Source organism: Mus musculus, chromosome 15 (genome assembly GCF_000001635.26).
Source record: "Mus musculus strain C57BL/6J chromosome 15, GRCm38.p6 C57BL/6J".
Classification (NCBI taxonomy): Eukaryota; Metazoa; Chordata; class Mammalia; order Rodentia; family Muridae; genus Mus; species Mus musculus.
The window spans coordinates 96,051,616-96,079,553 of record NC_000081.6 but is presented as its reverse complement, the minus strand read 5'-3'; the positions used below and the strand labels follow the sequence as shown (position 1 = coordinate 96,079,553).

The 27,938-nt window shown below is 45.6% G+C and overlaps 2 pseudogenes across 2 annotated transcripts; one reads left to right on the top strand and one right to left on the bottom strand.

The window, feature by feature from the left end:
- On the top strand, positions 1-27,938 carry D030018L15Rik (RIKEN cDNA D030018L15 gene; annotated as a pseudogene). 2 transcript variants are annotated; one of them, NR_126493.1, is made up of 4 exons: positions 1-210; positions 1,420-1,505; positions 3,241-3,525; positions 26,535-27,938. The product of NR_126493.1 is annotated as an RIKEN cDNA D030018L15 gene, transcript variant 2 (transcript). The 2 variants fall into 2 exon arrangements; NR_126492.1 differs by lacking the exon at positions 26,535-27,938 and adding an exon at positions 5,331-6,216 and having other exon boundaries at positions 1,318-1,505; positions 3,241-4,858.
- Positions 3,446-6,365, bottom strand: Gm41390 (annotated as a pseudogene).

Here is a 27,938-nt window from a genome sequence, read left to right as displayed (position 1 = left end):
GGCAAGTTTGTTGGGCATCTCCTTGATTGTTGATTGACACTAGGGTCCAGCCCACCGTGGGTGGTGCCATCCCCTGGGCTGATGGTCCTGGGTTCTATAAGAAAGCAGGATGAGCAAGCCGGTGAGCAATGTCCTTCCGTGGTTCCTGTGTCTGCTCTTGTCTGGGTTCCTGCCCTGACTTTCCTAACAGATGAGCTGTGATCATGACTTGTAAGTGGAGCGAACCCTTTTCCTCCCTGTTTCTTCAAAGCCAAAGAAAGAAACTAAGACAAAGGGTGAATCTGGTTTCCCTTTGTTGTCCCAAACTCTCTATGGCAGGGGTGAAGCTAGGAGTTATCTGAGAATCAGGCCTGGGTGTGTGTTGGTCCAAGCTTCCCTCTTCCCCGTTGGGATCCACCTCTCTGCAGGGAGCATGCACACAGAATAGTGTTGTCTAGACCTTTCAATCCACATGCGTTTTTCAACTGCATTTAGGAAATGTTTTCTAGCCAATTGCTTTGTTTCTATTTGAACTTTAACTATAATATTGCCTCTGTCAGGTGCATGTCACCAAACCCAGGTGTTCCCCTGGGTGCTGGGCATCTGGAACTCAGGTCTAGTCTTGCACAGCAGGCACTGTGACTAAGCCTCAGTCCTCTCCTTCTGCCCCTGTCCTTGTCACCCCAACCCCCACCCCACTGCCCTCAGATTCAATATGCAGCTCACGCTGAAGTTTTAACTGATCTCCCTCCCTACCTCCTAAGTGCTGGGATGCCAGGCATTCTCTGCGGTGCTTAGGGTGGGGCTACATGATGTGGGCTTTCTGGTTAGGAAGTCCAGGCACTCTATGCTCACAGGTGATGATTGGCCCAAGTCCAGCCTCTACAGCCACAGGTGTCCCCCCTGAGAAGTCACCCTGCTGCCTCTCCTGAATGCCAGTGTGATGAGCAGTGTTAACCCCCAGCCAATCTCAGCTGGAGATGTGTTAGGCCTGATAAGGCAGGAAAGAGGTTACACCTCAGAGGGACTACAAAGATGAACTAGCTCTTACTGGCAGGGGCCAAGGAGGAGAGCCAGGGGATACGTTTTGATGGAGCTTAAACCAAAAGGCAGAGCAGGAAACAGATGGGTAGGAATGGACTGGCTTTAGGGAACTTTCTCAGGACATGAGATTTAACACTAGAAAGGAAACCGGTATGCTCAGTGGCTCTTAGAAAGATGGGCCCGTGGTTCAGCAGGCTGTGCGTCCCGGCCCGTGGTTCAGCAGGCTGTGCGTCCCGGGAAGAGAGAGACGATGCTGATTTTCAAGGGTACCACTCCCATTTGTTTTTATTGCAGTTTAAGGGCTGTGAACTCTCTATACCTTGCACAAGCACTTGGAATCCATTCACTGGGAGCAGTCTCTTTCCTGGGCGCGACTTTTGCTCTTTCTACCTTCAGGGCTTTAAAACTTCTGCAGCTGTTTGTTCCAGATGTGGAATCTTGCCCCAGCATCTGACCATCCATCAGCCAGCTATTTCACACAGGTGAGTCAAACCCAACTGGCCTGGACATAGTTCTGCAATGTGTTATTAAGAGTTAAAAAGCAAGTGCTGGTAGCGAGCTTGGTGACACGGTGTTTCTAAAAATAGCACACCCAAGGCCCTGGATTCAATCTCTAGCCTTGGAAAAAGAAATGTCTAGAGAAACGTGGCTGTGGTGTGAGTCATGTTTGAGAAACGGTGACAACCCACATCATATGTATATTGATCTTTTTTTTTTTCATGACTCAAGCAATATGGAAAATATCACGGAATGATACAGGCCTTAGAAATACATGCTGGTCATTGACGCTGGCTATGTGGGGTGCAGGTAAGAGTTAAGATGTTTGGTCGAGGGAGGAGGAGAACTGAGAGGAGGCAGTTTAAGAGGCATTGAATTTGAAGACACTGCCATGGTGAAAAGAATGTTTTGCTATTATCCCATTTGTGTGGACTGCATAAAATACAGCTTCTAAGATATGAATTAGAGTTAGAGTGCTCAAATTCCAGAATATACCAGATTCCATGGTCATCTGAGATTTTTGGCCCTTCCTCCCTCCCTTCCTCCCTCCCTCCCTCCCTCCTTCCCTCCCTCCCTTCCCTCTTTTGCTGCTTAGTAATGTAGTCTTTCTAAGGTTTATTGAGAAAGAATATAAACATATAAAATCAAGACTTGGTTCCGACAGCAGCTGCATATCATGTAGATTAGATCCAGCATTCACGAGCAGAATCAAGGGTGAGAACACAAAAGGTCTCACGTCTACAAGTCAGGTCTAACCAAGGCATTGGCAGCCGGGACAGAAGACCGTGAGGAGACATGGCTATGAAGATATCTAACTTAACGCTGAAGTGCCTCATTTGTTTGGGTCAATCTCACCAGATGTACACCTCACAAAACTATACAGTTAAAACACTTAAGTTCAGAACTTACTCCTTATTTACATATAAATTGAATTTCTGTGTAACTTACAAAACTTTGACTTTGTCAGCACTGCTAAAAATCAAAATTAAAAGACAAAAAAACAAACAAACAAACAAAAAAACCCAAAAAACCAACCACATGGCAGAGGTGAGATCTGTCAGGATGTCTGCTGTCGATTTCATTAGTATGTTCTCTCACTTTGGAGGGAAGCCTGAGCTGATGGGGCAGCCCAGGCTACCTAAGCAGATGTCACAGCCTGACTGGCATACCATGTCCACTCCTGACAGGAAATGCATGGCCACTGGGAAGCTGCTCTAAGTGGCTGGCACAGCACTGAGAGAAACTAAGGGCTTCCCTGGTATCTATGGCGTATGCTGTTGCTGATGTTTTTATTTTAAAGAAACGAAAGAGGGAGGGACGAGGAAGGCGGAGAGGGGAAGGAAGGAGATGCCAATCAAACAATCTCATTGATCTAAAAACACTTTAGAAATAAATATTTAAATAAATATTTCTTTTTGATTTATGATTTAGGGGAAACTAGTTTGGTTTTGACAGAGAAAAATGAGAACAGATACTTGTTAACAGCCTCTTTCAGGAGCCTTCTCATCTGTTCAACAATGGGGCACTCCTTCCAACAATCTTGGGTGTCAACCTTCCAGCAGACAGAACTCTGCCTGTGTTAGTTGTCCCTGACTAGGTGGATCAGCACACACAGCGCTGTCCACAGTGTCTGCCCTGCCTCCATCCCAACCAATGGCAGGCTTTAAGCTTAGAACACCTTGGGTTGAACTGTGTTAAAAATTCCTTTCTTTCCTCTAGATAAGATACTCATCTTTTACGCTGAATAGCCACAGAGTGTCTGGAGCCGAGCCGGAACAGGCCACGAGCATGGCTCTCCTCAAACACACTTTTAAACACATTCAGTCTGAATGGGGATGAAGTCGGCCTATGGTCGTTTACTTTGCTGGAGATCTAAGTTGCACTACGGTGAATGCAGTGAACAGACTTCCGGTTGACCTGGAGACGAGCCGCAGGCTGTCAGGAGAGGTGGCTCTTCTGGCTTGTCAGGTGGGTCAACCCAAAGAGACGCAGCTCTCCAGACTGGTAAGTGTTTTGTAAGCCCAGTGGGTTGAAGAAAGACGCAGACAGCTTCTTCAGGGTCAGCAGTATTTCCGAGATGCATCTCCCTCTTGCTTGATTATGTCCATTCCAGGCAGTTGGTTTGGGGAAAGGTGGCCTCCCCTTAGAGCAGGGTGTTTGACCAGCTCGGGACCCATGGAGGACAGCCCTGACATAGGCACGGAGGTCACTGAGGTCATGCTTGTCTGGCCTGTCATCTGGTTCATGTTGCTCAAGCTACCCGTGTCGGTTGCTATGGATACATTGACGTCCATGCTGTTACTGTACATCCTGGTATTTGCTTGTTGCCCAAATCGAGGTGGGGACTGTGAAAACATGCTGTTTCCACCCATGCTCTCCTGTGCCCATCCGTTCATGTCTGAGGAGGGCTGGTAAGCTGGGTTGGATTGAGACTGCTACATCATGGGACTCTGGGTATGTACCATTAGGAGAGACATTAAAGGATTCCGGGGAGTCATAGCCCCAGGAAATCTAGGATCAGGTTCCTGGGAGATCTGGGGATTCCTCATGGCTGCTGGTAGACCAGCGGGAGCTGCCATGCTTGGGGTCATATTCAACCCTTGTCCTCTCATGGTCAGAAGTTCACTGCTGTACCTGCTGTTGTGGTGCATCGGTCTCTGCTGAAGATGCTGGTTGAGGATTTCCGTCTGCCTCTGGGCCAGCATCTGTGAATTAATAGGAGCCCGAGTTGGGGCTCCAGGCCCCAGAGTCAAGTTCACATTGGAGACACTGCCAATCTGATTCGTAAGAGGACACCTTGAGCGAGGTGCCATGCGTGGGCCCAGGCCTAGGCAAGCTCCTGTAGAGTCCTTGTTTGTGTCCGACAAGGAGCCAGGCAAGGGTGAAGGTTCCATCTGGTTGGACTTGGTGGTCAGCAGCTGTAAGAGTTTGGTTTGCCCTTTGCTGTCATGCAGCCGGCTGTGTCCCTCTGCCTTGTCCCCGCTGGTCGCCTGGGGCATGCTGGAGCCATTGGGCCCCTTTTGTTGTTCAGGATGGTAGCTGGCCTCTGCTTGTCCAGTTGTACCTTCTGAGGGCTCCCCATGAAGTCTGAAACAGTCTCTGGAATCCAAACTTCCCGTCTTGCCGAGTGGGGGAGGATTCAGATTAACTGGGAAGTTTTGCAAATTGCCCATTTTTAGGTCCAGTGAAGCCAGCGAGGACCCGAGTGAGACCCCACGACCCTCGCTGAGGGCTTGCAGTGCATCGAGGGAACTGTTGGTATAACTATGGCTATTTCCTGTGCTGCTGCGAACGTCCACAGGGGAATGCAAGCTTCCTGCAGGGGAAAACTGACTGGGTGCGTTGCGAGGACTGCCAGCCACTCCAGGGCTCATTCGATGACCTGGGGAGAGCAGGGAGCTGGCTTGCCCTGAGCTCATGCTGGGGCTGCTTTGCGAGGGACTGTTCATTTTGAGTGCATAGTTACTACCCTGAAGAGTGGTCGCTTGCGTGCCTGATACATGGTTCATGCCCCCAGAGCCACCAAACCTGCCCATAGGCATGGTCCTTTGGACCATTCCTAGGAGCATTTATATATATTGCTACCGAGGGTCATGTCCTGACCTGGGTTCCTACTGCACCTACTGCACAGGGCCTGGTGGGCAGGACTGCTAGAGCTAATTGGATCCAGTGGCTTCCCCATCGCTTGTCCAGTCAGATCTGGATTCATCACACATCTGTTCTGCTCTCTGTAAAGCATGTGTAAAGATATTACAAGCCGAGGCTCCTTAGCCGTCTGGGAACGACGTGTTTGCTCTGTGTTTGTGCAGCAAAGAGAGTGCCACTGGAGAGAAAACGACAGATCTGACTGAACGCCAACCCATGCCTGCCTCAGAACCTCATGATGATGACTCTTGGTGTGTGAAGAGACTCCCCTGCTTCATGCAATGTGTGGGACTTCTGAATGCGTCCTCTCACCAGATCCTCCCAGCCCGGCTTCATGGCGGCCCTCACGGTGCTAGTGTCCAGAGAAGTGATTTTTGCCCTGGATGTCCCTGCGAGTGGTAAAGCTTCCTGATGAGGGGAGGGCTGATCTTCCCTTCGTGGGGACTCTTCCTGCCACACAGATCAAGCAGGACTGCAAATCTCCGCCTTCCTCTTTGACCTGGCTGAGACACAGAGAAGTACCGCATCGTCTCGTATTTCTGATGGGCTTCCTGGTTACCACGGCCTTCCTCTTCTGAATCTGGCAAAGGCTTCACCAGCATCTGACAGTTGAAGGCATAGATAGCTATTCTGCCTCGGAGGTTCTCCAGACAGAGATCTCCCCCCATTCACCGTGGACTTTGGCAGCTGGTTCAGTGTGGTTCCGAACATGCAGGATGCTGTAGACGATCTTGTTCATCAGTTCTTCCTGGCTATACTGTAGATGGCTGTGTCACATTCTCTGACAGGGACACCACATTGCCTTCCACATTCACAATGACGAACCCTTCGTTGTCGAGGGCCTCAAGCCTCACAGGCCACAGTGCATCCTTGTTGATGATATCCTGCCCTGTGGACCACACATCTGACTCCCGCATTTCATCTATGCTGGCAGCGGCTGCTTGCTCTTGCTCTTTGATCCGGTGGATCTGCTTCACAGTTTCTTTTAAGATGGCACATTTATCAGGTTTGAAATTGAAGTTGTCGATATCATTAAAAGTTGCAAAAATCAGCCCTGCAGGTTCCTCTGTGTACATATTCTCCTGCTCACTATTACGTTTCCCAGTGCTCCTTTTGGGGCTGGGTCTAAGTTGGTCGGGACATTCCTTGCGTTTTTCTGGTGTGGATGGGTCAGAGATATTTTCTCCCATCCCACTCATTTTACACATATCAGCAACTGTGCCTGTATACAGTGCAGAAGAACCGATAAACTGAAGTTTGATGCAAGAAAAATATCTCGCCTGGCGCCCTAGAGCCTCCTTTCTCTCCTGGGGATGCCACATCTTCTTCCCCCCCCCCCCCACTCCCGCCCTGGGAGCCAAGTCCCCAGCTCAGCCATGCCTCAAGGATGGGCATAACAGGCACCATACACCCGGGCGGCGCTTGGCTCCACAAGGCCAGTTTCAATTATCTCTCTCTCTCTCTCTCTCTCTCTCTCTCTCTCTCTCTCTCTCAAGATTTATTTTATTTATATGAGTACACTGTAGCTGTCTTCAGGCACACCAGAAGATTGCATTGGATCCCATTACAGATGGTTGTGATCCACCATGTGGTTACTGGGAATTGAACTCAGGACCTCTGGAAAGAGCAGCCAGTGCTTTCAACCACTGAGCCATCTCTCCAGCCCCAGCTTTGATTTCTTAACTATTTTTAGCTTCCAGTTACAAAATGAGAGAATGGAGCCAAGGTGCTTATAATCTGCAAGGCAGAAACATTTCCGATATTTTAAAAAGTGTAGTTTGTACATGAAATAATTTAATAAATCAAAGAAACCTTGTACCATTTTTCCAGACTTGCTGTGAGCTGTGGATTTCTGGAGATAAAAAAACCACAATGGCGTGGTTTTATGGAGTGGCTGGATACTCAAGTCCAGTACCATGTTCCTTTACATAGGAAGTGCTAAATTCAGAGAGTGGACATGTCTTTAGTCTCAGGGCATGGTGAGGGTCCTGTGCAGTACAACTCTAGGGACTGCAAAGAGTAAATGATTCTTAGTACCCCCACCCCCACCGCCAAATGGACAAGCGGCCATTTTTCTTTGCCTTAGGGCTATGTGATATAATTGCAACTATTTTAAGAAAAAAAAAAAAGGTGCTTAATATAAAGACTGAAAAGAAATCTGTCAAACTGTCTCAACTGTGGTGACAGAATTCCTAGTGGCTTTCCCGATTCTCTTCCACTGTTTGGAATGTCTCTAATTTGTTCCAGCGAGGATGTCCTAGGGATGGTTTTACTGAATTCCATCAGTTCGGGGCAAGAACGCTTGTACCTTACATGAGTGGATGTTCTCTAATGAGACAGGATGGGGATTTTATGATCGCCCTTAGCAGGGCAGCGTGGATAGTTAACAGTGTCTTCTAAGAGAGGGTAGTCAATGTGACAGTCACACAACCGACCTGTCCCCAGATTTCCATGATTCTCTGGGTTCTTCACAGCCCAGAGGAGCCCAGACAGTAACTTCAGTTACTTTCCTAAGTATCCCAAGACTGGTGTACTGTATGGAAAACTGGGGGGTCAAATGACTTGCCAGATGTTTTCCAACCTAGGACTAGCTATTGAAAGGCTCGGTTTTCATCTGCAAACCTCGAAGGCAGCATTCTGGGGTGGTGGTTTTCCAGCAGCTGCAGTTGCTGCTTACAGCTTCCCGTCTCGGCTCTGTTGGGGTCCGGTCTGGTGCTGTATATACAGGGATGCTAAGTTCTGAACCTCAAGATCTGGAGTCGAGTGGATTCTCACTTGCACTGGCCTTTGTGCTGTGCTCCCCAATGTAAAGCTATCAGCTAAACAGAAGAGGCTGCAGCCAGTTACTGGAAAGAATAGAGGTAGGTGGGCTTCTGTTACTAGGCTGTGGGTCACAGGTAGAGACAGACAGAAACACAAAGGCAGAGAGAGAGAGAGAGAGAGAGAGAGAGAGAGAGAGAGAGAGAGAGAGAGAGGCAGACATACACACACAAAGGTGCAGAGAGAGAGACACAGGCAGAGAGATAGGTACACAGAGGAAGAGGGAGACAGAGAGGCAGAGAGAGAGAGAGAGAGAGAGAGAGAGAGAGAGAGAGGCAGACATACACACATACACACACACAAAGGTGCAGAGAGAGAGACACAGGCAGAGAGATAGGCACACAGAGGAAGAGGGAGACAGAGAGAGACACAGAGTAGAGGAGACAGAGACAGAATGGCAGAGAGAGAATGTGGAGGATCGAGAAGGAAGACAGGAGAGCAGGAGGTCTCCATTAGATGGGATGGACCGGGAGCATGTGACCCGAGAACAGACTGGTAGAGCAGAAAAAACCCGGGTGAGACTCAAACAGCAAGTAACTTGGAGAGTGTGTCTGGAAAATAGCCAATCTAGTACAGAAAAAGTTTAGGGGTAACTGCCCAGTAATTGTGTTAAAGCTGATTAAATCCATAGGACTCTGCCTTGACTATTGGGGGGACTGGCCAGGTCATAATAGAGCTAACAGTTATTAAATATCTATTACAATAACAGGGCTCTGCTGGAAACTTACCTGGCTCTAACTCTGCTGCTTTAGGCTGCCAAGCGCTTAGTTTCTCCACCATAGGACTCGTCACACTGTACTAGAATTATATAATGCCAGAGGTTCCAAAAAACTATAAAGCCTCTGCTTTCATTTCAAATCCAAGACAGTTCCTGGTATAAATAACAGCCAAGTCGTTTACACACAGACACACACACACACACACACACACACACACACACACACACAAATAAGTGGGTGATTTTGGGTCAAGTGATGGGCTATATAAGCTCTAATATGTCTAGCACTGTAAAAGTGTTTTCATGTCTGGATTTAGTTGACTCCCTATCAGCCCAAGTAGGCAGGCACCATTACTCTTACACAAGAGAAAATGAAGGAACACAGGCTAATTAGCTTGCTAGGTTTCACAGCTAGCAAGTGGTTCGAAAGGTAGCCCAGGCTAGCCCAACCATGCTATGTAGCCCAGGCTGGCCTTGAACTCCTGATTTCCCTACCTCCACCTCTGAAATTCTGAGGTTATAGGAGACATCCATACCATGTTCTATTTCATAAATTTTTTCCTCTGTGTAATTATATAAAATATATTAAATATAACATCCCCAGGGACAAGATAGGAACCAGGGCCAGGGCCCAGGGTGGTGGTGCTGGGAGAACTCTTCCCAGAGCTACATTTATCCATCTTGCCCCAGGTCTTAGTTTTGACCTGCGTAGGGTCTGAGTGGAAAGAAAACAACCAGAAGACAGAATCCTGAGCTGCCGAGGACCTGCTTAGGAGCTCTGCTAAGATGCCCTTAGTAAGCGGTTTAGAAGGGGCAACTGGGTCTTCCGGGACCCCTTTTCAGGGTTGGGTGATATCAGCCATTTTTAGATGGGTTGTTTCTACCTTCCTACCGGTCCTGAGCAAGCTGAAAAACTTACATTGCCCTGTTCTCTCGAAGTTCTGTCAGCTTAGCTTCCTTTTTGAGAAACTTTGATTTTGCAAGACTCTCTGTAATAAAACGGTACATTTCTTTAAAAAAAAAAAAAAAGGAAATGAGTTTTCTTGGGGTACCTAGCAAGAGACAAGCACCCACAAAACCATTACCTTTTCAATTCACACCATCACTGGGGAGACACACTCATCTTCCCAGGGAACCGAGGTCCAGAGAAATCTGAAGGCTCACTGGATCCTTATGCATCCAATACAGGCTAAGTGTGGGTTCAGCGCTCACCGTTATGTTCCGGGTCAGTTCACTGCGGTTTGCTTCCCGGCTCGCAGGCTCAGAGGATCGGTTATGGTGTGAAGGTTCTCTTTTCACCGGGTAGAGGTTGGCACCATTTGGAGAACCTCCCTCCCTTTAGGTAACACAGCAGTGCTAGGATCCATAGCCTTTGCGATTCTGTTCTGGGGTTTAAACGGACAAATTGCCTCGGCTACTTATGGGTTGTATCAGTGGCTCCCAACCTTCCTAATGCTGCAACCCTTTCACGCAGTTCCGCATGTTGTGGTGACCCCCCTCCCCCAACATTAAATTATTTCTGCTGCTACTTTGTAACTGTCATTTTGCTACTGTCATAAATCATAATGCAAGCATCTGGGTTTTCTGATGGTCTTAGGCGACCCGGTGAAAGGGCTATGGGAGATCCCTCACGGGGGTCCTGACCCACAGGTTGAGAACTACTGGCTTACGTTTTGGTTTGTGGATGATGCACTATGGAAAATATCCTGATCTGAGACTCTTACTATAGAGACGTAGGGAGTCAGAGCAGGGTGTGGCATTACCTGATACCAATTTTGTTTTAAATAAGGCTGGCAGTTGGAAATTAAATCTTTTAAAACCTGGATTTGAGGCAACAAAAGAATGAAAGCAGCGCTTGCTGAGGAGACGCAAGGTCCTTCATTATATCTTAAATCACAGATGGGGCCGAGGGGTAAGGAGGCACGGCTGGCCTGAGTCTTGTATTCTCCTAGAGATTTAGGGTTTAACTAGGAGTAGGGATGTGGGGGTCAGGGAGGAAGCGGGGGGATGCTATTTGGCAACTGTCCAGTCAGTGAGCACGCTCTGGGTTCTGTGGGGGATCTGTAGTTGTCTCCGTGAATAAAGCGCCCATTCGGACCACCTCACTTGGCTATAAGTTGACACTGAATGATGGCCAATTACTAGAGATTCACGTTTGGATCGATATCCCAGGCGCGAGCTCATTAACCCCCAATCCCATTATCTCACACATGTGAGGCAGATTGTTTTTAATACGATGACATTTTCGGCGTGTGAACCTGAGTCCTGATGTGGTCAAGAACCCTGAACACAAGCAGCATCCGTCTGCATCACTCTCCACACGGCCCGTAGAGTGGCACCTGCAAGTTAATAGAGGTCTGCTCACAACACACAGGGGTCAGTGTGAGTCGACGACTTGATGGATTTCCAGTTTTCCCTTGTCTTATTTCCCGTCTTCTTGAGATGCTGGCTCTTTAAGGGGAATCTAGAAACCTCCCTTAATATCTGCAGATTGCTTCCTTTCCCCAAGATGTTGGTGCTTGGAGTCTGTCAGAGCTATGGTTTTTTTTTTAAACCTAATTTACTCTCTGTGTTTCCTTTAACCACATTAATGTGCAGACTTTATGGGTGGGATGTGCAAACTCCCTAAAGATACACCACGGACCTCCTGGAATCATTTGCATGTTACCCCATTTTCCATCTCTGCAGGAACAAGTCAATTATTCTTCACGGTATTATCTCAACAACTAATGGATTCAACTTAAAATTGCTTCTGAATCATATGGCTGTGTCTCTTGTTTTTATTTAGGGTCCTCTTTGATACTGGTTGAGTGGTCATTTCCTTTCTCGTCTTTGAAGTGAGGCATTGGCTGGTTGTGTTTGCTAGAATAAAAATTTAAAATCAAAACGATTCCACTTTGACCCGTCATGCCATCTTGGTGGCTTCAAATGTGAATGTTGATTTCATAACATTTAGCAGAAATGGTTCATTGTTCCCCCTCATCTCTGAAGGGTTGGGGGAAAGAGTACCTTACCTGTACACAACCATTATAAATGGTTTGCCAAGTGAAAATGTTATACAAATACGTTTAGATATTATACCAGTGGTTCCCAGGAGCTGGTTTTGGACCCCAGGAAATATATGCAACATCTGGGAATATTTTGGGTTGTCAGAATTCAATAGAGGGAGATGCTACTGGCATAAACATCCTGTGGCAAGCTGCAAAGTCCTCTACAAACTCTTCACAGCTCTGGAAGTAAATGGTAAGAGAGGATTGAGGGGAGCTTTGACAGAAAAAGCAGAAATTAGTCCTGTTCAGCTATCGCTCACTCTCCTTCTCGTCGGCCATTTGCTGGGTGCCCAGCGGTACCAGCGGAACTTTCTACACCAATCTCTCCCCGCAGGCAAGCTGAACGATGTCATGACCCATTGATTACAAGTGCTGTGCCTTCGGTGTCATCAGACATATTTTTAACCTGTCATGTTAATCAGCAAGTGCCACGTGGATCATTTTCAGTGACTGAAAGGATCATAAGAAGATGTTATTTCCTGGCCAAGGTTTGGAAGAGTCATTAAAGAATAGAATCCAAGAGCCAAGGCAGATCCTGAGCCGTTTCATTCTGTGCGCATTGTTGAGGCTTAAAGCAGAGGCTGGGTGTTGTGGTGCACACCTTTAATCCCAGCACTCAGGAGGTAGAGACTGGTGGATCTGTGAATTTGAGGCCAGCCTGATCTACCTAGCAAGCTCCAGGACTGCATAGACCCTATATCAAAAATAAACAAAGACTCACCATCCCTGCTGGTTTCAGACAGTTGCGGTGATTGCCAGCATTTATAAGCAGTCAGTAAAGCTCTGACACATGTATGGTATTACTTTATTTTGTCTTCAGTCAACCCTGAGAAATAGATACACCGTGCTAGTTGAAAGCTTTATTTCAACTGAATAAAACTTTATTATTAAAAACCTTGAAAATAAATAAAATCATTACGCACCAAAATTTTGGAGTTTTTTGGTCTGGGTCGTGGATGAGTGTATAAAATATATTAGATACTGAAAGTGTGAATTTTTTGTGAACCTCCACAGCTCCTCCTCTGAATGCCTGACTCACTGTATGGGAGTTTATTGAGGTGTATAGACCTTGGGTCTCGTTAACTTCGGTGTGTGATAGTTTATGTACCCATATACTCAGATCTTTTTGTCTATGAAAATATAACATGAATTAAGTGATTTTTTTTCTTTTAATTATATGTGCCTAAGCTTGGTCTCTGTAGCCCAATAATGTAAGGTGTAGACAGTGTATGTACCCATGAATGGAGTGATGCTTATACCAACTATAGATCCTTACACATAGATCACCTGAATAGATCATGCAAACACGTTAACAAATAGGCCACCTATAGACCTGGGTGCACGGAATAAAGCCCTTTGTGCTGTTGTTGAAAATAGATCTATGCTTTTTAGAATTATCATACACAGGCAGTGGTGGGGCACGGCTTTAATCCCAGCACTCGGGAGGCAGAGGCAGGCGGATTTCTGAGTTCAAGGCCAGCCTGGTCTAGATTGAGTTCTAGGACAGCCAGGGCTACACAGAAAAACCCTGTCTCAAAAAACCAAAAAAACCAAAAAAAACCAAAAAAACCAAAAAAACCAAAAAAAACCAAAAAAACCATACAGAAAACCTGACAAAATGAACTGTGGCCGTCTTTGCGGTAGAATTGCAGAGACATATTACCCTTCTCTATATAATTTAAATGTTTTACAGAGGTCATGTGTAATTCTAAAGAATAACAAGCACATTTCTGCTGAGGATATGTATATTAATTAGAACTTAATCATCACAACACGCAGGCAGAGATATCCCTCACGACAAAGTGGCAATAGTAAACCAAATGTCCCGTGTTCGCAGAATGTATACGCACTGTGCCTATGAGATTTTATACATTTTACAAACACAAGCTTGTTATCACAATACGTCTATGAGAGATCTTAAGTTCTACTTCGTAAAGGAGGAAACTGATATACAACAAAAGCAAGAACGTCACCCAGCGCTGCGGAAGTAGGATTTGACTGACTGGGACTTGAAACAGGGCATCCAGCTGCAGAGCCGTATCTGGATGAGGGCTCTGCCGGGGGCTTGGGATCACCAAGGTTTCCCACATCAGGAATGCCAGGTGCATGCCTCTGTAGGGTAGGTACCGCGTCTTTGTTGCCTTTCCTTCCACCAGCACCCAGAACTGACTTCTTCTCTATCAATGACAGGTCTTTAGTAACTCCTTGTGACATTTAAGGTTTAAAGCCCCCTGAAATATCTGCTTTTCAAATCCTTTTGCTTCACTCTTTGTAAGGAAACTTTGGATTCAGAAAACTGGCTTGGCTGTCGTGTGTGATCACAGGTGAGTGTGGTCGTTTCCGCGTTCATTTGTCACGCACCTTGATCACCTCCCACAGGTGGGCATTGTCGCTGTCGAGCTGGGGACACAATGTCTCTACTTTGCATAGTTATTGCTTAGTGGGAAAAGCTGTCTGAGACAAACCGGGCAAACACTGGCATACAGAACGTGCTTGGCTCTCGGGAGCAGTACAAACCCTGTGAAGAAAGAGTTTGTATGAAGTATATGTTTTATAGTAAATTAAAGTATTACTTTAATAGATAATAAAAGAGGAAAGTTCTCTGTCATCAGACGAGGCACTGATGTTATGTTATTGAAACAAGGAAATTAAACTTAATGGCACCAAAGGGAAAATATTAAAAATTATTTTCTGGTCACGTGTTATTAACCATAATAATACAATGAATAGAATCCTGGGAAGTGGGCTGTTCACATCCTTAAGGAGAGAATGGCCCAGGAGGAGCAGAGGAGGGCTGGAAGGCTGCTCACATCAGCTTAACTGTTTCCCGGGCTTCATCCAACACCCCAGAGTGTTTGGTATTCCCGAGGGGCATAATGCCCACCTTAAATGGTCCTCATTACAAGCCTCAGAGTTATTTTATGTTGTCCTTGGAGACAGAAAATAAGCTTTTACCTCCCTTCTGGATTCATTTTCAAAAATGATTCTTGGAGATGAGTTTTCCTGAGACACATCTATATATAATGACAAGCTAATATCTTACACACCGTTACTGTGTGTAATAACAGTGTGCTACACTGACAAGAACCAGGCCAGAGATGGAAGGCAGTTAGCTACGGAGGGGAACGCTACCCAGCAGGAAGGATGAGCACCGTCCTCTGTGTGGTGACTTAATGGTTACTGAGTGATAAATGTGAACCTCTCCAGAGGCTTCGCACGAGTGCCATTTGTCCTTAGGGCCCCACTTTTCCTGTTCAGCACAGACGCTGTAGCTGTCAAGCCCCTTTCACCATGTGGAAAAGCCACAGCCCAGAGCCCAGCATTTAGTAACTGATTAGAAACTCTTCTTTTGATATGGATGCGCAAGTGAACAGATGGATGGGTGGGTGGAGGGGTGGGAGGATGGATGGGTGGGTTGGTGGGTGGGGAATAGGTGGGTGGGTGGGGAGATAGGTGGGTGGGTGGATGGATGGATGGACGGGTGGGTGGGTAGGTAGATAGGTAGATGGATGGGTGGGTGGATGGATGGATGGGTGGGTGGGTGGATGGATGGGTAGGTGGGTAGGTAGATAGGTAGGTGGATGGGTGGGTGGATGGATGGATGGGTGGGTGGGTGGATGGATGGGTAGGTAGGTGGGTAGGTAGATAGGTAGGTGGATGGGTGAGTGGATGGATGGATGGGTGGGTGGGTGGATGGATGGGTGGGTGGGTAAATAGGTAGATGGATGGATGGGTGGGTGGGTGGATGGGTGGGTAGGTGGGTAGGTAGATAGGTAGATGGATGGGTGGGTGGATGGATGGATGGGTGGGTGGGTAGATAGGTGGATGGATGGGTGGGTAGATAGGTGGATGGATGGGTGGGTAGATAGATGGAATGATGGATGAATGATTGGAAGAATGGGAGGGAGGGTGGGTAGATATGTGAATGGATGCATGGATGGGTGGGTGGATGTCTTTCCAATTCACTAAAAGATGTAAGGAGCTTATATGCCACCAACATAACTTTTTATTTTAGAGGTGAACAATTGGTGATGGAATTTGAGGAAGGAGAGAAAAGAGTGTTTTATATAAGACGAATTTCTGGTTCATACTTTATTTTATTATTGTGGAGGAATATCCATGCACAGAGTGTGTATTCAGGTCAAGGGTTGATTTTGGGGAACTGGTTCTCTCTCTCTACTGTAGGTTAGAACTTAAGACTTCAGGCTTGTGTAGGAAGCACTTTTACCCAATGAGCCATCTTGCTGGCTCAGGAAGGACCACTTCCTGTACTATTCAGCTGTTTATGTCATACAGAGCATGGAGAAGCACAGCCAGATGGGAGGGATCTTTGCTGTTACTTTCTAGCTATGGCATCTTGGACCATTCCCTTACTGGCAAGGATAAACCAGCCTATCACCTCCCAGGACTCCATTGACTATCAAAGTGATACACATAGAGTCCACCATGAGGTTGGAGCTCAGCAAACATGAGCTTGTCTTGGCTGTGTCCAGTATCAAGAGAAGACATGTGTAGCTAAGACAACAGGAAGAGTGAAGAGTCAGATGTGGATGGAGCACATCTTGTCTGTCTCCAGACACTGGGGTACCACTCTTTTGCCTCTTGACTCTTCTTTTCTTACAATTGCCTGTCAAGTCAGTTTCTCCATTGTGGGTAGGATAATCTCCTTTAAGTCCTTTCTCACTCTGCCATGGCTACCCAGGTCCTCTCATTTGACTTCACACATAGTCATGTTCAACTTTGGGGCTTTGCAGTATCTTCTCACCTGGCAGGAATGAACCCCCCAAGATGCTCTCAGGATGACTCCTCCCCCCCCCCTTCTTCATGCGCAAATGTCACTTTCTGACTGAGGCTGGCTTGGACCACCTGGAACACTGGTACCTTACCTACTGACCCCCATATTCCTGAAGCCAATTACCCTGCTATTTCCTCCTCCTGGGTGACTCGAGCCCCACACTCTAATATAACTCATACATTCTTGTTTATCATGGCTCTTGTGCATTTGTCTGTCAACCAGGAGGTGAGAACCTTACAACAGGGAATTTTGTGCTTTCATTTTATCATCTTCCCCAAACCTCAGCTGTACTCATAGTCTGACTATGGACAAGGGTTGGGTGGACAATGATTAAACAGATAACTGAGCTCCAAACCATCAAGGCCATAGGAATGCAAGGGACAAGCTGGGTGCCCAGCCACCTGTTAGAGCACTGGGAGTCATCATGGAGCTCTTCCCCCTCCCTCCATCACCACATCCCAACAGAGAGGCTCCTTCTGCCTCTGAGACATTCTTCACTCCTTTGAGACATTCTTCACTCCTTCCCTTTATTTCTACACAGCCCGACTCACTGATTCCTACTAAACGCTGATCTGCATTATCTTCCATTGGCTTCTTGTTTCACTGTGATCCAACAGTTGTTTATGTAAGATACAGATTTATTCTTATTGCTCTAGTCCTTAAGAACCCTCAATGGTTTCCTATCAGCTGGAATAAAACCCTAATATACGCTATCCCCGTCTCTCTCTCGAACAAGCCATGTGAGGTAGGTAGAACGATACTCCTTCTCTGTAAGGCATTCATGTCTTAATCTCTGGAACTTGTCAACATGTCAGGTCACATGCGAAAGGGGAATTAAGGTTACAAGTGAAATCAGGGCTGATAATCAGCTGCTGTGAAAATACGGAGATTTCCCAATCTGGACCCATGTGAATCCCAGGGTCCTTAGACAGCATCCAAGGCAGAATGATTAATGGGAGGTGGTGACCCTCGGAGTTTGGGGATGGATGAAGAGGACCACACACACACACACACCAAGGATGTAAGAATTAGAAAAAGTCAAGTAAAGATATAGATTCCTTCAGCTGCCTTGATCTAGTCTGGGTGAGATCTGTGCCAGACTAGTAAAATAAATCAGTGAGCCATAGGAGTGTTTTATTCTCTCCTGCATAGGCTTAGCTCTTGATGGCTTTGTTGTGAAATGGGGACTGGTAATACCAACCTTTTATCCCATTACAAAGATCAACGGATTTACAAATTACCAAGCATGTACCACACACAACAGGTACTTAACAACTTAAACAGTATTCTTCGATGTTGTCCCCAAGGCATCTCCAAACATGATCTGTCCCTTTCTCTTGTTTTGCCTGTATAAAACACCTCCACACTAGTCTGAAAAATGTCTTCTCATTCTCTGAAGACTGAGAAGGCCTAACATCGCATCACTGAACAAGCATTTTTATATCCTACTCCCAAACAGGTATTGGTTGCTATCCCTCTGCCTCTTCAACTCTATGACTGAGTGAAATGGCCAGCAAGGCACCTGACACAGAACTGATGAAGGCATCACTGCAAGTGTCTCAGATACCTCACTCTAACCTTGGTCCAGGTTAGTTATGTTTGGAGGAAACCCAAGTTCAAGCAGATGTAGTATCCTGCTGCTAGGGGGCAGAAGGTGGTGGCTTTGCTTCACTATGGACAAACTCCTAGAGGAGAGCCTGGCACATGGCTATATCTGTGTCAGAATAAATATGAGCAGATGAGGTGGTAGTGCGAACAGCAAAGTGGCCGGATATTTGATGTCTTGATGGTGATGGTGGCGACGGTGAGGATGAAACGCTAACCTGTGTATACTCTATGCTAAGTATCCACTGAACCCTTCCCAAAAAAGTCTCCTCACAGCGCTGAGCTTGGCAATATTAATAAAAGTTTTACTCTGACATAAAGACACCGAAGTTCTGAGGAACCACAGATCCTTATCTAAGGCCTTGCACTTAGTAGGTTTGCAGACTGAGAGTGTGAACCATAGAATACTGACTCAGCAGCCCTCCAACTTTGGTTTTATCATTTTTATTTAAAGTACTGACTGAATCAGCTACTTCATATTAACCGATGGCTTATAATTGATCTTAGGATTAACACTGAAGTGTCAAGAGTCTAAGGTGGAGGTTCTCAGCCTGTGGGTTGTGACCCCTTTGGCAAAGCTTTATCTCTAAAAAATATTGCTGGAAAATGTCTTCTCATTTTCTGAAGACTGAGAAGGTCTAATATCTCATCATTGGACAAGCATTTTTATATCCTACTCGCAAGCAAATATCATCTGCTATCCCTCTGCCCCTTCAACTCTATGACAGTAGCAAAATCACAGTCATGAATCAGCAACAAAAATAATTTTTTGGTTGGAGGTCACCACAACCTGAGGAACTGTATAAAAGGGTCGCAGCATTAGGAAGGCTGGGAACTGCTGTTCTAATGTAACTCACAACTCCAGCAGGAGCTAGCTAGCCCTCTCCTCTGTCAGCAGGAGCAATGGATGGGATATTTGTGGAGGTGCTGAAACCAAGGGAAGGGGGACTAGGGACAGCAGTCCCTCCCACCCTGTGAAGTGTGTTTACCGCCCTGCTATGAGCTCGCTCTAATGTAGCTTTACTTTTGGTGTAATAAATTGTATTAACTTTATGCTTGAGTGAGTTATCTTTCAGGATAGAAAAATGTGTATTTCCAGGAGTCTTTTTTCATTTACACATGAAAGTATATAGGAGTTTAAAAAATGGATTTTAAGAGCATCTGTGATGGCTAAGGAATTGCTATTTCAGTCTTGAAAATTGCCTTTTCTACCAAAAACACTGAGCAAGGAAATCAGGCCATCTGATTTTGCTGGATTGGAAACATTACTCAGGAGCTGGGATGCCTCCAAAATTTGACCCCTTTCTCCCTGACATTATAGAAATTAAACGTTGGAATTTATCATTAGAATACTTAAGATAATGCAGAAAACCAACTTTTAATTAATTTTAAAGATTGCAGGCTCCCAAAACCCCCGAGATTTAAAAACATTTATTGTGGTGAAATTTAGATATCTCTGTCAAGTCATGTGATAGGTAGACCCTGGGATTTAAATAAACTCATGAGGTCTATGCAACAGCCTTAGTTGCCTATTTTTAGCCCATTGCTACTCTATTAGGCACGAGGACAAGCAGCTGTGACAGTAACTCCAGGTCTGTAATGTAGCCAAAGTCTTTGTAGCCATCCCCGAATCTCCTTCCTTCAGTAGCCACTGAAAATTAGCTACCCTCCTAGTAGGACAGACTGTAGCAAGTTAAAGATCCCTGCTGATCAAATTCCCAGCTTGGGAAGAAGAGCTTGTGCTTTGCTGGTGGTCACATTTCACCCTTGATTGCAAAGACCTGCTGTCAACATTCTTATCGCTTCTTGGTCATCTGCCAGACACTGGCCTCTTTCTGCTGCTGCATCCAAAGTACGTTACTCTTTCTTCATTGGCTGTAGGATGTCACAGACTTTAAAAGTTAGGGACCCTAAGGGAAATGACAGAATAGCACTAGAAGCAGTAAGAACACGAATATTAGAATTTCAGGGTTCCAACCAGGATATCAAAGCTGGTAGGAGAGCTACTTCCCCCCACTGACAATGAGGCAGGTTGACAGAAACCACACATTTTCTTGGGTCTAGCAGAAAGTTGAATTCACAAAGAAATCAACTAGCCTGAAGTCTAAGGGACGGCAGGTGTCACTGAAAAAAGGCAAGGTGAGACAGCCTGTCAGGACTGGGTTACTTTGCCTGCCATCAAGAAGAGTTTTTGTTAAATGCCTGGATGAATTGCTGAAGCTTGAATTTGGGAGATACTCTAACAAAAATGAGATGTAGCTATGCGTGGAGTTTCTACTCTGCCCATAGTCTAAAAGACCACTAAGAGTAGGATGGGTGGAAGCTGAGAGCCTAAAGAATACCTGTTTGTAACCAGGCCAGGAGGAGGGCCTATTACTATAAAAACCAAACAAACCCAGCATCCTCTGCTTGAGTCCTTTTCTTTTTGAGGAGTGAAGACCTTAGGACAGAGACAGCAATGAACCTTGGAAATCCCAAGCCATTGTTTGCTGGGGAATGAATAAAAGAAGTAGTACAAGAGACGATTTTGGGTTGACACCATTTTGGGTCCTCACCATTAGAGACCCCCTTTGCTTTCCACAAATGGGAGAGAAGTAGAATTGTAAGGTAGCTTCAGTGTGGATGGTGGCCAAATGAACGAAGATAAGAAACAACATCTTACCTCTCTCAATTCACCTCCTACCACACTGGACAACATCGAGAACAACAACAACAACAACAACAACAACAACAACATTTTAAAGCAATCAAAAAGAACCATCTAAGAAAGGGAGGTGGGGTCTAAAAGAACTGATTATTATGCTAAAAGGTATTTTGAAAAAAAAATATACAAGTGGCACATAAACAGGTAGGGAATCTCATCGAAGACATAGAACCCTAAAGAAATGGTCAAATAAAAACGTTAGGGCAGAAAACATGTCCAAAATAAAAAATGCCTTTGAAAGATTCATCAATGGACTTTTAAAGAAAGAGCTGGTGAACTTGAAGCTTAAAGACAGACCAATAGGTACTATCTAAACAAAAGAAAGCCACCAGAATTGAGTACCAACACACTGTTGGACAAGACCACAACAGCTAGCATACAAGCTTTGGAATTTAGAAGGAAAAGCCTTGGAATTTAGAAGGAAAAAGGAATGGTAATAGGACAGATAAATAATTGGAATAATAGCGGCTGAGACTTTTCCACAAGTACTGAACCAAGAACTGAGTGCCCAGCTAAAAAAAAAAAGGAAAAAAAAAAACCCAAACAAAACAACAACAAAAAACCTACAGGAGTCAACTCAGTTTAAAGGAAGGGGCTATCAACATTGAAGACAAAAATGAAGCCTTTCTTTAAAACCAAAACCAAGGGAATTAATTCTTAGCATAAAATATGTAGAATGAATTCCTTCAGGTAGATAGAAACAGGAAGTTTGTCCTGCATTGGGGCTGGAGAGATGTCTCAGCAGTTAAAAGGGAGTGCTTACTCTTCCAGAGGAATTGGTTCAGGTCCCATTAGCAGTCTCAGAAGCTTCACAAACATCTTCCCCTCCAGCTCTAGGAAGGTCTTATGCCTTCTTCTGGCCTCTTCTCACACACGCGCATGCACACGCACACACACACGTACACACACACATATGCACACATTCATACACACACAGAGTCAGCACCCACATAGACATATATGCCTATACTTAATATAAAAACACATTTTTTAAGTCTGTCCTACACAAACAAATGAAGGTCTCTGAAAATAATTTAAAATGAAAGTATTTTGAAAGCCTGTTTTTTTTTTAACTTTTGAAAATTGCCCGTAAATATAAGCAACCAAGAAATAGCAATGCTGCTTAGTCTAAGATGTACATAAAGAGAGCACGTTTGTGAAGAGGAAAAGGGAGCCGTGCAGGAGTGGGGCTTACATGGTGGGGAGGGAGATAGAAAGATAAAAACCAGAGGCAGAGAGGATGGGGGTAAATCCGGGTTTCTTAGGCTTGGCAGAACCATTGCACTCAGGAACTCATGGCGGTTACGGTGGCTTATACAAGACCTGTACCTATGGCTCAAGACTTGGTAGTATTAGTTTCTTGGAAGAAAAATCGTATCATATAAAGAAACAAAACAAAATGACATGGTCCTCTATTATGTATCGTAGTGAAGCAAAAATCCTCCAGTGTGTTTTTTTTCTGTCTTCATTATTTGTGTGTGTGTGTGTGAACACACTAGCACACATGTTAGTACACATGTATGTGTAGGAACATTTACACATGTGTGCACATATGGAGGTCAGAAATCAACTTCAAGTGCTGTTCCTTGGGGGTCATCCGCATTGTTCTTTGAGACAGGGTCTCTCACTAGGACCTGAAGCTTGCCAAGTAGGCTAGGCTGGCCGGCCATTGAGCACTAGGGATCTCCCAGTCTCTACCTCTCTAGCACAGGGATTCTAAGCCTGCGCCTTCACGCCTACTTTTCAACATGGGAGCTGGGGATGAAACTGAGGTCTTCACACATCCCTGGTAGACACATGACTGGCTGAAGCATCTCCCCAGAGCATGCTCCTTAATCTCTTGTGAAGAATAGAGGTTTCTCTTTGGAAACCTCTGTCATCCAAGGAGTTGAACCGGTCAGCCATTGAGACATCTGACGGAAGAGTCTTGGAGGCAGAGGAGATGATACATCATTGCCTGATGGGTGAGTGAGAAGCTCGTGTGAGCAACAGCAGCCAGACAAGAGTGGCTGGAGCAGGTCAGAGGGGTTGTGAGTACAGGGTGCTCACGTTTGAAAAGTAGGAGGGCCCAGAAAGTGAGGTCCTAGCAGGCCAAGTCATGGTAAGAAGGTTGGAGAGTGCTGCAGCATGCTTTCTTCCTTAGACTCTCTCTCTCTCTTTCTCTTTCTCTCTCTCTCTCTCTCTCTCTCTCTTGCTCTTTCTCTCTCCCTCTCTCTCTCTCTCTCCTCTCTACTCTCTCTCTCTCCATCTCTCTCCTCTCTCTTTGTTCTCTCTCTCTCTTTGTTCTCTCATTCTTCATTTTCCCTCCTCCCTCCCCACTCTCTGCCCCTCCCTCATTCCTTCCCTCCCTCCCTCTTGCTTGCCAGCCCTCTCGCTTGTCTGCCCGCCCGCCTGCTCACTTGCCCGCTCTCTTGCTTGCCCTCTCTCTCATACTCTTTCTCTCTCTCCCACGCATGCTCACATAGATACTCCTCCTTTAGATAACTCCTGGTTTCCTCTTTCTAATGAAAGGACATCTGCCTTTCTGCATAGACAAGGCTTCGGGCCCCGAATTATAGTGCGTTAATTCATGCTTAACTGTTTGAATGGCTACATTACCCTCAGCTTTGCATCTCTTAATGCAGACGGTGCTAATTATTAGGCAGTAAGTCACACCGTGTGAGTTCTCATTACTTGTCATTCAGGGTCCAGATGGGAGTATACGGTGCCCGGTGCCTGTGAGTGACCAGTATGCTCAGTCGGCAACAGGCAAACAATCACAGGAAACAGTGCAAAGAGAAATGGCAACTTGGTCGTTTTTCACAAAGTTGCCATAATCAATTGATTGACAGCTGTAGTGACGCTTCTCAGCCTGCTCCTATGAAGACTTTCCAGTAAACTTCGTTCCTGCCTTATAAGGTCTCCCAAACTAAACCTGCAGCTTTTGAAGGAGATCACGAAAAGCCTCGGTGTTGGCCTGGGAATTCACTAACAGATCTGATTAATCTTTTGTGACAGAGCTAGGAGCCTATTACTTTCTCATAGCTTAGGGGGGACGCCGTGGCATCTTTGGGGAGTTCAAGAGCTAGACCTTGAGAAGCCGTGGGAATGCTATGAATTGGTAGAAAACAATAACATTTGCACAGCTGGACCATCTGGCGCGTTATTCAGACGTAGCTGAATTTGTCACTGATGGCAGCCATAAAACACCCGAGGAAGATAAGCTGACATCTTCCTCTTGTTTTTTCTTCCAAGGCTTAATTACATCCCTCCCTTACGTTCTGGAAATGAGAACTTCATTTGCAATGGCCTCAGCATTTTGTAAAATGAGATCCTTTGAACCAGAGTGTTACATCTTCACTGTCAACTCTACACATTATCTTCCTTCTGCACACTTCTGTGTGGAGAATGCCTTATGCTTCATCCACCTTGGCTTCAGAGGTGTCCCCTTCTGTAGAGTGGTGTAGTGAGTCTTGCTTTCTTTGCCTTGGGTTTTGAGACAGGCTTATGCTATGCCTCCAAGTATATCTGGCTTAAGACCACTGATGGAAACAGATTGCTTACATAGGTCCTAGCTTTTTTTTCTGACTGTTTTGTGGCAAATCAGTCACTCATTCTTCCATCTCAGAATGAAGATAATTCTAAGTACACCCAGTAGGTCTAAAAACAGAGCACGTGACGTTGGGAGGGTGTGGTAGTTTGAAGATGCTTGGCCTAGAGAGTGGCACTATTAGGAAGTGTGGCTTTGTTGGAGTAGGCATGGCCTTGTCGGAGTAGGCATGGTCTTGTTGGAGTGGGCGTGGCCTTGGAGGAAGTCTGTCACCGTGGGGGTGGGCTTTGAGACCCTTCTAGCTGCCTGGAAGAAAGTTCCTTCCTGGCTGCCTATGAATTGAAAAGCAGAACTCTCCGCTCCTCCAGCACCACGTCTGCCTGTATGCTGCCATGCTTCCTACCATGATGATTCTGGGTTACTCTGAACTGTAAGCCAACCCCAGTTAAATGCTTTCCTTTGTAAGAGTTGCCTTGGCCATGGTGTCTGTTCACAGCGGTAAAACCCTAAGACAGAGGGGAAGCAGTTGTGAGGTAGAGAGAAACTGGAAGGGAAGGAATCGGGGTATTCTTGATCAAAACATATTATATGCATGTATGAAGTCCTGGCACAATATGAAAAACTTACTGAAGATAGTTTCTGGTATCATGTACTACATAGACTTGTGAGTGAGTTAATTCAGAGCTTAGCCCAGTGCATGTCACATAGTAAGTATTGTGCAGCTGCTCTGGTCATCATCACCCTCATCACCACTACCATCATCATCACCACCGTCGCCACAATAGCAATAACAATAGTTTCCGTTAACAAGTTGAATTGTATATAACATCACTTTCTAGTTATTTTTAGACAGTACAAAGGTTCGCACACATGCTCACAAGAGAGGCCATGTTTTACACTATGAACGTAGAAAATTCACGAACAACATTACACTGGCAGCAGAGATAATGGCTCATTTATCACACTGTGGCTATGTAGCAGGCGGTGCCCGGTGTTTTCAGTTGACAGGCCTTTGCTGAGTGCCTTCTATATGAATAAGATATTGAGGATCCAACAGTGAGCCCCGGGCTGCTGCTTGTCTGTGATGGAGGTGTTATTCTCATTCCTTGGCCATGAAGATACTGAGTACTCATGAATCTAAACGGCTTGCTTATTACTTAGTTACTGTATGAAACTTCTGGAGAGCCGTTTGACCCCAAATTCCATGTTGGGTCTGCTCTGTTTTGATTTTCTCTTGGCATAACATTAAAAGTCTGAAGACTCGTCAATGCAGCTACATTTGGGATATGTTGACTATATTACAGAATAATGTTGAAAATGGGCTATAGTGCATTATCTTAAAACAGCAATAGCATAAAAGCCCAAATCCTGAATCTTAAAGGGAATGTAGTGGAAGAAAGAGTGGGCCCTTCTTTTAAGTCGGAAGCTTTCATGATGAAATAATGAGTGTCTGGAGAGAGACTCCATGGTCACGAGCACGGGCTACTCCTGCAGAAGAGCTGGGTTCAGTCCCCAGCCCCCACACGGTGGCTCACAACCATCTGTAATTCAACTTCCAGGGGACTGAAACCTCTCTCCTGACCCCAAGAGCACCAGGCACTTGTACGGTACACTACATGCATGCTGAATACCCATACACATAAAATAATCTAATTTTTAATAAATAATGATGAAATCAGAAATTATATAGCACCATTTACTAACTGCAATGTGATAATGGATCGAACCAAGTATCAGTGTTGGGAAACAATCTGGATATTCACACGGTCTCTAAGCAGTGCACTGGTTGTATTTTCCTTATGACGTAAAATGCTATTTTTCTCACGATGGGTCAAGTTTAGTGTGTCTAATAAAAAGAGCAGCCAACCTCATGCAGTGCTTTGAGGGTCGCATACCATTGTCTGTTCATACTTTTAGATGCTTCGCATCATACCATGAGGAAACACCGAGACAAATCTGAAATGTAAAAATGGTGATCTGCATGATCGATCACTGGCCTGGGCTCTTCAAAGCAGGCAATGTCAGGAAAAGTCCAGGAGACTAGAGTCTTGACTGGATTGGCTTCTGGGTTGGGAGTCAAATGAAAGTTCATAAGAGACATTTTGTTGTTAAATAGAAAGATTTGGGGTTTCTGTCTATGTCTGCAGCCGAACCTGTGCCACAGTGCTCCATACCCAAATACCATCGGAGAGAGCTGGTCTCCCAGGAGTGTTGACACACCTGTGAACACTGATAAGACCACCACTTCTGCTCAAATTCCTGGCCCAAGAGGGACCTTCCCAGAGCCATCAGGACTCAGGAACCCAGGAACAGCCGGGGACAGGATCCTTCAGGTTTCCGTCTGCACCTCAGAGCTGACCCTGTGCCACAGCTCCCCATACCTAAATAACTCCTGGGGAAAACTGGTCTCCCAGGAGTGCTGACACACAGGCTTGCAGGAGGGACCAGCCACAGCCACAGCCACAGCCAGAGACAGCAAGACCAGCTAACACTAGAGGTAACCGGATGGAGAGAGGCAAGGGGAAGAACGTAAGCAAAGATTTGAAGACAGGCTCTATATTAGATCATAATGTTAATGTGGGTTTCTTGGCTGCAATAATTTCTTTATGGGGCTGCAAAGGAGAGAACGTTGTTCTTCGGATGTATGCGCCAAATGCTGTGGGGTGGCATGTCACTGTGTGCATTGGTGAGGACATGGAGTGAGAGAGAGAGAAAAGAAGGGACAGACTGACATTAAGTGGAGTGTGGATAATCTAGGCAAGGTTCTTGCATTGTTCCTTCACCTTTGAACACTTTAGAGTTTGAGGAGGGGAAAAATCCCAGCACTACGGATCATTGCAGCCCAACTAAATGACGACAAGTGGCTGTATCCATAAGCAAGGTGAAAGCTCTCCCTTCACCTCCATGCAGACGTGTTTACTGTCGTTTCCACGATCTCGGGTCTTTGCAGGCGCTGACAATCAGAGTTTAGCTAATGTCTCTGAATTCTGGCTTCTGAGAAAGTAAATCTAGTCACTCTAACTTTGATTCAAGTTCAAGCTGACTCTTGGGTTAGTCACCAGTAACCAAGGGGCTAAGAATGTTTTAGCCACACGACACACTGTGGACCCAGGTTCTAGAAAGGCAAGGGTTGGCCGTCTGCTGTCTGGGTCCCTTCAAAGGGTCTACTGCAGAGGGTGACTTTTGACATACGTTGACAAGAGTTAGTAGGAAAAGCCCGTGCGGTTGCCGCTCATCCGGGGACAGCCTCCTCTGAGACTTTGTTCTCCAAAGCGGAGCTCCCCACCCAGGTATATATACACCTATCAGTAAATGCACCATCTATTTACTATTTTATGTTTTAAAACATGCGTACTGGTATGACTTAATATGTATGAAATAACGCTAAGTCAGGGTTCACAGAGTCCCTTGTCTGATTCTAATGTTTTTATGAACCTTATCTTGCAATGCTTCAGAAATTTCTATTTACTTCAGGAACTTGTTTGTGCCCATTCACACATTTATTGACACCCACGGAAGCTTTTAATTTGGTTTCATAAAGCAAAATAAAA